This window comes from Ptychodera flava, chromosome 10, assembly GCF_041260155.1.
Source record: "Ptychodera flava strain L36383 chromosome 10, AS_Pfla_20210202, whole genome shotgun sequence".
Taxonomy (NCBI): Eukaryota; Metazoa; Hemichordata; class Enteropneusta; family Ptychoderidae; genus Ptychodera; species Ptychodera flava.
Genome location: NC_091937.1, coordinates 25710039 through 25718836, shown reverse-complemented (window position 1 = coordinate 25718836; position 8798 = coordinate 25710039). Strand labels below are relative to the sequence as shown.

The following is an 8798-nucleotide window of genomic DNA, read 5'->3' as shown; positions in this document are numbered from 1 at the left end:
GGAGGCATTTGAAAAAATCAGAGAACGGCATTGTGGTGAATCTTGATAGATTTGAATCATTAACCTACAAAAACAACCGGTTTGACGCTATCACATTCCATACCGCCAAAAAGACAATCTAAACTTACATCCCTAAGTACCACCGTGAGTCGTGTCCGGGTCGCGAACGGATACCACTAAAACCCCGTCATTGTGATGGACATTTCGTTCTTCCTGTCACCATATTTTGGTACCTCCTTTGAACCGATAGTACTCAGACACAGCACAAGAGGAAGTGGGTATACTCAGGAATACCTAATTAGCATATGTTAATTAGCCTCATCAGCATATGCTCATTAGCTATCTCAAAGTGTAACCCACTCCCCCTACTAACAATTTAATATGTTACATTGTTCAGTCATGACAAAAAAGTAATGAAAACCTCAGATCACTCGGGTTTCATCGAGCCTTTCAACCAACCAACACCCCACCCCACACCCCCACCCCCATCCCCAATAATGGTCTCAGCATATACATGAAATGTACGGTCTGCCAATGTGACCTTGTTAGGATGTCCTTATTCTAAGAAAGGCACTGGCTGGGTTCGAGATTTGTAACAGAGCGTTCTGTATGGGGTTGAAATGAATAATCGTACATGCATTACATGTAAGCTGTATTTGAATTACTATAGTGAATGCGCAAAGATTTCTGGGAACATTTCAGCCAAATCGATATTATCACCGTCGTTCTGTCATCGAAGTAGTGGGACTGTGGCTGAAGTTAGTGTGTAGGTGACGGCCGCTCAGCGTTCTAGCTGTACTTTGATAGTTGACGTATGCGTAGTAATATTGGTCATGTGCTGGGGTTCAATCATGGCGGTTGGTTCAAATCGCGCGGACGCCCTTACAAACATTGAACCTTGCCGTAAAGAGCAAGAAGGTGGTTTTACATATCCTTGAAGCCGTCCATAGTCACAATTTAGGTCTCCTATTGATTTGACCGGGGATTTCAGTCATCGAAAAAATGAAAAAAAAAATCAAAAGATACAAATAATGTCCCTTTAATGCTAATGAGGCATATTAGCATTAATTTGCACCACAATGGACACGATTGTCGTGGAACAATCTGACCCTCTTTTTGTCTGTGTCTGAACACACCTTGGTCATGCGAATTGTGGCAGTGTGGTTATTTACATTCGTCTTCACGTCACACATCTGATTTATTTGTCATTAACACTAGCGGTGGCTATTTGACAGTCTTTGTTTTTGACGGTCAAAGAATAAACATTCACAATTTTCGTCATCGCTCACTCAGAGCCACATTTCTCTACTTCATGACATTCAATTCTTGCCCGTTGCAATGGTCAATTCAATAAGGGTGCTTTTCTCGCGGGTTTATGAAAAAATCACATTTGAGCTTTGGATTTGCCGCTTGGCAAAACTGATACAGTATTTTCCTGATTCTATCCGACATATCCTCGAACAAATTTTTTTCACCCAAGGCCCGATTTTCTAAACTTCAGCTAATTTCTAAATTTAGAACGCTATTTAGAAAGCGATAATTATCGCTTCTGGCTAAACTTTCTAAGTTTAGATTTAGATTTAGACAATTCTAATTTAGCTTTCTAAACTTCCAGCTGAACTTTCTAAAAACGATAAAAACACAATTCCGCACCTTAATGCCCTGCCTTCCAACAAATGCTAATCACTGCTTTGTTCCAGAAGAGCGATTGAATTTGACCGAACAATAGAACACAGGTAATAATGGGCACCTGAATACAAACTCTGTTTACATTGATCCTGGACGCACAGCGAGTCATACAACAGTGACGCGGACACCAGTCTGATTCTCGGCGGCAATCCGTACGCCTGTGGGGATCTGTGTGCCACCCTTGAATGTGGTAATTCCGGGTCCAATGTGATGGGATTAGTATCGTTAGCTGTACGATACACACATTGTGAATGATCTATATCATTGTAAAGGACCTATTCTGTAATCATCTGCACCGAATGCAAAAAAAGTGACGGTGAAGCAAGCTGTGAGCGGATCCATGAAAAACTTCCCCGCGAATGTACTGTTGTCCCTGAGGTTGATCGGTACCACGCACGAAGCAGAGAAAGGCCGATTTCAAGGATTTCAGAGAATTTACTGCAATCGGGTAAGTGTTGACGTAAACGGGAAAAGACTATTCAGCCTTTCCATGGAATGTGTTTACTTTGTTGAATCATGGAAAAGTCGGTCATGGAACCTACCGATCATTTTCAATGTTCAGTCAGCTGTAAAGCATGCAGGAAGGGGGACTCTGCATAACGTCATAGAGCTGTATGTATGATAATCATAGCAGAAAAACAGTGAAACGGGTTCAACAGCGAATGTCAAATGTACTCCCGACGTATTTTTCGTGGGTAGTCTAGCTTGTGAAGCCACGGTGTCACACAGTTCCAAGTTTCAGTGTTCCTGGTTGGGTGGAGTGGCGTTCGTAAAAGCCATGATTGTGACAAGGTGCTTGGTAAACGGTAGTGTGTGTATTCACGCATGGGGGTAAACAGAGGGTATTACTCCGGCGTACAAAGCGTAATGGCGTTGAACGAGATGACAGGTGTTGCAAATATGTAAAGCAAGGTTCATTCTCAAGTAGAGAGACTCACGCATATCAACGCCATGGCCCCAATGCTAAAAAGTCAACTATATAATCAACTTCTTACAGCCTTGAAACGCATATGCAGTTACACTATGGAATTATAGACAGTAGAGGGACTTCAGTCTATGTATGAACCATGGAGCTACTACAATAACAAAATGTGAAATGATTACATGTAAATAATCTCTATCTCTATCATTGGGTCCAATTGACTTGGGTCCAATTGACTTGGGTCCAATCGGCGTGGGGTCCAATTGACCAGTTCCCATGGTGACATGGTCTCTATTTCCGTTTTACGCCAAGCGTGTTTTTCTTGTTAGTAAGATTTACGAACAGGCTTTATTTATTCTAATGCTGACGGCAATCCAAGAGATGGTCACAAGAAGACGCACAAAGTCCGCCATCCAAATGCCTACACGCTCAAACGAGCAAATCACATGTGTTTCAGACTTTCTTTTAAAGAAATGTACTTTGTCATATTCTCAACTCAGAGGGAACGGACGTATTATTTTGAAAATGAGGTCATTTTCTATTTCGAAATTGGCCCATGTCATAATCTTCCAAATTGGCGCACAGAATAGTAATATTTCACGCTCAAAATACATTAGCGTTCTGGGACGCGAGTGATCAAGCTGACGTTTCTTTGTTTGGACACAGTCCCTCCAGGACTGTGGTTAGGACTCTAACAATGCTGGCGCCACGAAATACCAGCACAGTATCGACAACATGATCTCGCTCATTTACACATTTGAAAGAATTACCCAGTAACTAATTTTTCTCATGGAGGTATTCTGCGTACTACCCCCATGTTCTATTGTGTTTCAACCAATCGTAATATTGAGCCGTTGTCATCATTTTAATTTATTCATGGCGTGGGTTTGAAACAAAAGAATTGTAGCAAGCCACGCACGGGCAAGTGATAATTTCTACTTTTGTAATCTTTTCTAATGTCGGTAAATCAAAGTATTGTCTTATTATATTCTTTATGGCGTCGGCATCCGACATAGCCAAGATACTGTATAAATGGACACACTAACTCAGAGACTAACAACGAGGACCGATAACCACGGTCACTCTCTTGTGGAGTGACCGAGACAGGACATTCACTCCGAAACTAGAACTTTGACCGAAACGAGAACTTGGACCACGGTCACTCCTCTGTGGAGTGACCAAGACTCAACAGAGGACAAACTAACTTGGTCCGACTGACACACAGGCAGATTCATGTATCATTGACTGCGCCGTTAGGCGTAGTCATGGTTCCGTATTCAATAAATAAGTCCCAGTTACATCAACACTCGTCGTCAGTTCCAGCTTCTTTCCTTTACGTTATGACAGATGTAAAAAAAGACATCCATGGGTGGAACGAAAGTGAACTCGCCACGTAGATTCTCTCCCCGAACTCAGAAATGACCCATAAAACGCAAAGAAGACCACTTTTGATGCCGAAAGTATAGCAGATTACAAATTATAATATGGAATAGGAGCCATCCAATCTAATTTGTGAAATAAATTTATCCGTTTTTTCGTGAGATTAACAGTCGTTGAACTTGGTAAACGTGTGTATCGCGGAGCGTTTGTTTCATGACTTCCATTTTTTTTGTATCATTTGACTGACTCAGGCTGTGTTGTGACAAGAACCTCAGGAACGCCAAAGTCCAGTTTCTCTCGCAGGCCCTTGTTCATTACAACGATGCTAATCAATTTCTTACACACAGGCAATCGCCAAGCCACCAAGCCACACATGTTGCGAATGCAAGTGGCTGTACACCTAGTCTCGCTTCCAGACCTCGTCGCTTCGCCAGTGCAAAGTGCGCCGCTGGCGGTAGGAACATGAAGTCATTTTTCCACTGGCTGGCCTCGTCGCTTCGCGACTCGAAGCTCGTCGCTCCGCGACTCGCCATGTCCTACCGCCAGCGGCGCACTTTGCAGTGGCGAAGCGACGAGGTCTGGTAAACGAGACTACTGTACACCATGTGATGCACAAACTGGTCAAGGCTCATATTGGGGCAGCGTGCATAGCTATCGAAGGGGTGCGAGGAAGCCAAGCGAAATGCTTCCTATTTTTGGTTCAACGGAGAAACTGCCGAGATCTCTCTCTCCCATTTTCATGATAATTTGTACAATTCCAAAAGAAACAGATAAGGGTGTGTCGACACTTACGGCAGCACAATGCAACTGTTTTCGATCCACCCATAAACAAATCGATAAAGCGTCGGAACCGTACCCGTGGGGTTAACCACGGGACTGGGCTCTTGGAAGAATGGTGGGAAATAAAGAGAACCGGAACAACGCACTTCCCTTACAAGATATGAAGGACAGAACAAAATTATTTCAAGCTGAGCGTAAACAATATTAACTTGCAAAATATTGGTAGCCAGGAAAAGTGCCATATACTACGGTCCGCATATAGCTTTCAGTGCACGTTCTAGACTGGCCCAAAGACGCTTGGCTTTTTCTCGGCAGCAGTTACTGGCTGGGCGAGCGCGTTCACAACACCCTACCACTAACGCGACAGTCTGCTAAAGCAGTTTAATCTGCTTTGACATTTGTATGTCCACCGACTTGGAGCAAGTCTAATTTTTTATTGTGCTTATGCATATACCCCGGAGCGAGATAGTAAGTATCTCTAGTCCATGGAAAACTAGCATTCGGAAGTGTTCCCATGATGTATTTTCCAGTGGATTTTCTGGCTCAGATCAAACAGAATTTATGGAAAATCCTTGCAGCTTTTAAGGATAATGGCGGTAGGTTGCCCGCACCTGTTTCGTCATGTTCAGAACTTGTTCACGCTGTTGAAAAAAGCACTTTTCGTTACGTCATCTCATGTGTAATCATCATTGTTGAGAGGAAGTGTGTTCCGTGTGACAGTTTTCTGCAGGTCAAAGGTTGTGTTTTGACAGATTGCGCCAAATAGTCAGTTGGTAGAATGATTTGCCAGCGAAAGGTTCCCCTACAGTCCCTCCATATTAAACCACGGTGTGTCTTCACAAAACGATCTGCTGCCATGACCAGAATTTCACGTTGTCTACACCCTATAGTTCAAGTCGATACGATGTGTGTTAAAATCCCGGATCAAATCACCTAAGTCTGAGATTTCAAACCTGGTCGCCGTCATTCGTACTAGCTGCAACCTTTACCGAACCACGTAAACTATAGTGTAGAATGTGATATTGCTTGTTCTCTCACACGAAAATGTATGCATCAAGGTTCTGAGCATTTATAGGCATAGATATGATAAATATTCATGATGTGTCCATTACATCCCAAGCACTACGCAAGACAGTTGGCTTTCAACAGGACTCAGTTCCCGAATTTCAAATCAGAACGATCTTGTTTTGATTTCACAATGACTTACTACAATCCCTGCCACGTAATGCTTCAACGAATATGTTACAAGCACTAAGAAAATCCACCTCAAAGATCTGATCATATAACTTCCGAACTTCGTGTGAAGTGTGAAATCATTTTACTAACTGGCCAAGTTATATGAAGCTCTAGACTGTGGTTCAAGTCGGTGAATTTTAAGAAATAAAATCATTTATAACAGTTTCTCTTGTGTCTCTCCTATTTCGTCCAAACCTATTCGGAATTTGGTAGCGTAGGCCTTCCCTGCTATTGAATGCGTCGCCTTTGAGTCTGCGCAGTAGTGAGTTAGTTTCTGCCGGATTCCGGGTGAAACTCCCCTGTATAGCGTTCACCCGACCCATCGCGTCCACTCAACGCGCGCGTTTCACATGAAAGCAAAATACATATCATTGCGTTCACTCCACTCAAACATTAAAAAATCACAGACTTGAACCAAGTCTTATGAAGCTCCTAAAGATATTATTAGTTCATTCAAATTTAGCCCCATAAGGGTAGTATCAAGCAAACGGCATTGTGATAACTCACAACATTAGACGTGAAATAAAGTCATGAAATGTTTTGAATGTAGGGGGACTTGAACTCTAGTTTTCAACGAAACCTTGAACTAGAACACGCCAGCATTTATTTTCCTCGCTGAATCACTGGAGTCAAGTATGTTTACACATGGAATTTCTTTCTGGAGAGTCTATGGTTTACTGAATATGTTTGAGTAGCTGCATGTGCAAATTTACTCAAATTAGAGCACGGTCCCTCCACAGTGAGGGACCGTGATTAAGAGCAATAAACGATTAATCGCTGTTAAATGTTTCAGAGCCTCAACAGGGAAGAATAAATCGAATGACATTACTTTTTAAGATATTCAGTGACCAGAGCGGTCATAATTTGGACGCCAATTAGCAAGGGTATCCTAAAAGTGGATTAATTATGATTATTGCACATCTCATTATTGACAATTTTTAAATCTAATCTCAACGAAAAAAGTTTGCAAGACGGAAAATGACAGCACGTACGATGAGTATGACTGTAATACTAACAGTGACAAATAAACCATAATAATCTGGAGAAAGAGGTATTTACAACCTGGCCAAGCTGTCACTGAGATTGTATATGACCCTAATTTGACCCTATCTAGATGTCGTCGATATCCCAACCAAGAGTAAAGGTAGTTAAATGCCATTGATGAAATATCTATGTTGCCAAGCACGAATGCTATTATGACTTCCGAATTGAATTTATGCCGTAGGGTCGATATGCTCAACAAAATCCTTAGAACTTGCAGGCCTCTGATATGGACTCAGGTCGTAGCATCGTGACACGGCCTATCGTTAGATTGCTCAATAGTTGATCAAGTAATTATTGGCGTCGAGTTGCAGACCATTGCAAATGAATTATGACTGATAAAAATGATGTAATTGAATTTAAATTAACCATGGCGTCGACAGATGCATGTTATGATATCGTTGTCATAAATTGTGAACGTTTACTAGTGTTTGCCGTAACCATTGTACCACGCCGGATAAATATTTAATCTTTAAAATCTCATGGCAACTCGCTTCTCAAGAATTTCTATCACCGGGAACACTCTTAACTTGAAGTAAGACCTTGACCTTGTGTATGTAAAAACTTCTGAAAACAGACAACGACAGAGAGAGGCTTTTGACTCACCGAGTAGCGCTCAAAGGCTTCCAGTACAACGACCAACCGTCCTGCGGTCAGTAAATAGTCCATCGAATGCGCTGTCTGCATTACGGAAAGTAGTTCAGAAATTTGAATTTTTGTCTCCTACAGTTATTGCCGTATATCAGAGTATTTAACATTTCTATCAGAGCGAAAACTATCATTTTAAGGTAATATGTGCCTCGAGAGTGAAAGACTTAAACTTTTGCTCAAACTTTCCTCAAAGAATATTCCAATCACTCTCTTTCAAAATCAAGAATAAAATCGGGGGTCACCGTGCAAAGTTTGGAACTAAGCGCAACAAATTACCCAATATTTTGAAAATATATTTGAAATTCAAAAGGCCGCAATTCCTGTGTTATCTCTGGCGGCGGAAAATAAAGTTTTCGAATTCGAAAAACTAAACCGGTGAGAGTTTTTCTTTCTCCCAGAGCTTTAAAATGAGCCCCCCACACGTGGTAGATCAGAAAAGAATTGTAGAAATTTGAGAGACCGACTATCTGTCCCGAGGCGCGTTCTGTCTTACAGTTACTTTTATTTGTAAAGTTTTGAAACTTTCCTTTAGTTTGGTAGAACGATAACAGGTTGCAACCCTCATGAAAACAGCGCATGCGTGCAGATTATCAGAATGGAAACGTTCTTTCAGGCCTTTTGAAAGCAGTTCATCTTTCCAGGCCTGAAAACAACAAAGTTTCAAAATGAAGAAGTTGTATCATATCAAACCACAGTTCCTCAACCCATTGTGTATAAAACCAACGTATACCAGGTATTTTCTCGCGCTTTACTTCTGCGTTGTCAAGGTTGTAACCGAATGATTTTGACCGCAATAAGGAAGAGTAAGCTTAAGAGGTTGCGGGTATCTAAAATCATAAAATGTACGATTGGTCGTTCCACGTTCAGTTTGCAAACAACAGAAGTTACACTTTTGACATTGACTCCGACAAGTAACGAGCAAGAAAAAGGAAAAGAAATTAGCTGTAACCAACAGAGTATGAATATTGCGTTGACATAATGGTTTCAAATCCAAGTGTGTAAGGTATCTGCGCTCATGGTTGTCAAGGACACGACGGTGCCACAGAGTTATTGAGCCTGGAATAATTGGTCCGCTGCTCGAGATGTTTCATAGAATCCT

The 8798-nt window shown here is 41.7% G+C and overlaps 1 protein-coding gene across 1 annotated transcript in view; it reads left to right on the top strand.

Annotated features, from left to right (window-relative positions):
- The first annotated feature begins 1793 nt into the window (after window positions 1–1793).
- The window catches only part of LOC139142332 (adhesion G-protein coupled receptor G6-like), a 51999-nt gene continuing 44994 nt past the window's right edge, over window positions 1794–8798 (top strand). Inside the window, exon 1 of the mRNA XM_070712241.1 lies at window positions 1794–2137. The gene's annotated coding sequence lies outside the window, so the exon portion shown is untranslated. The remainder of the gene's footprint in view (window positions 2138–8798) is intronic.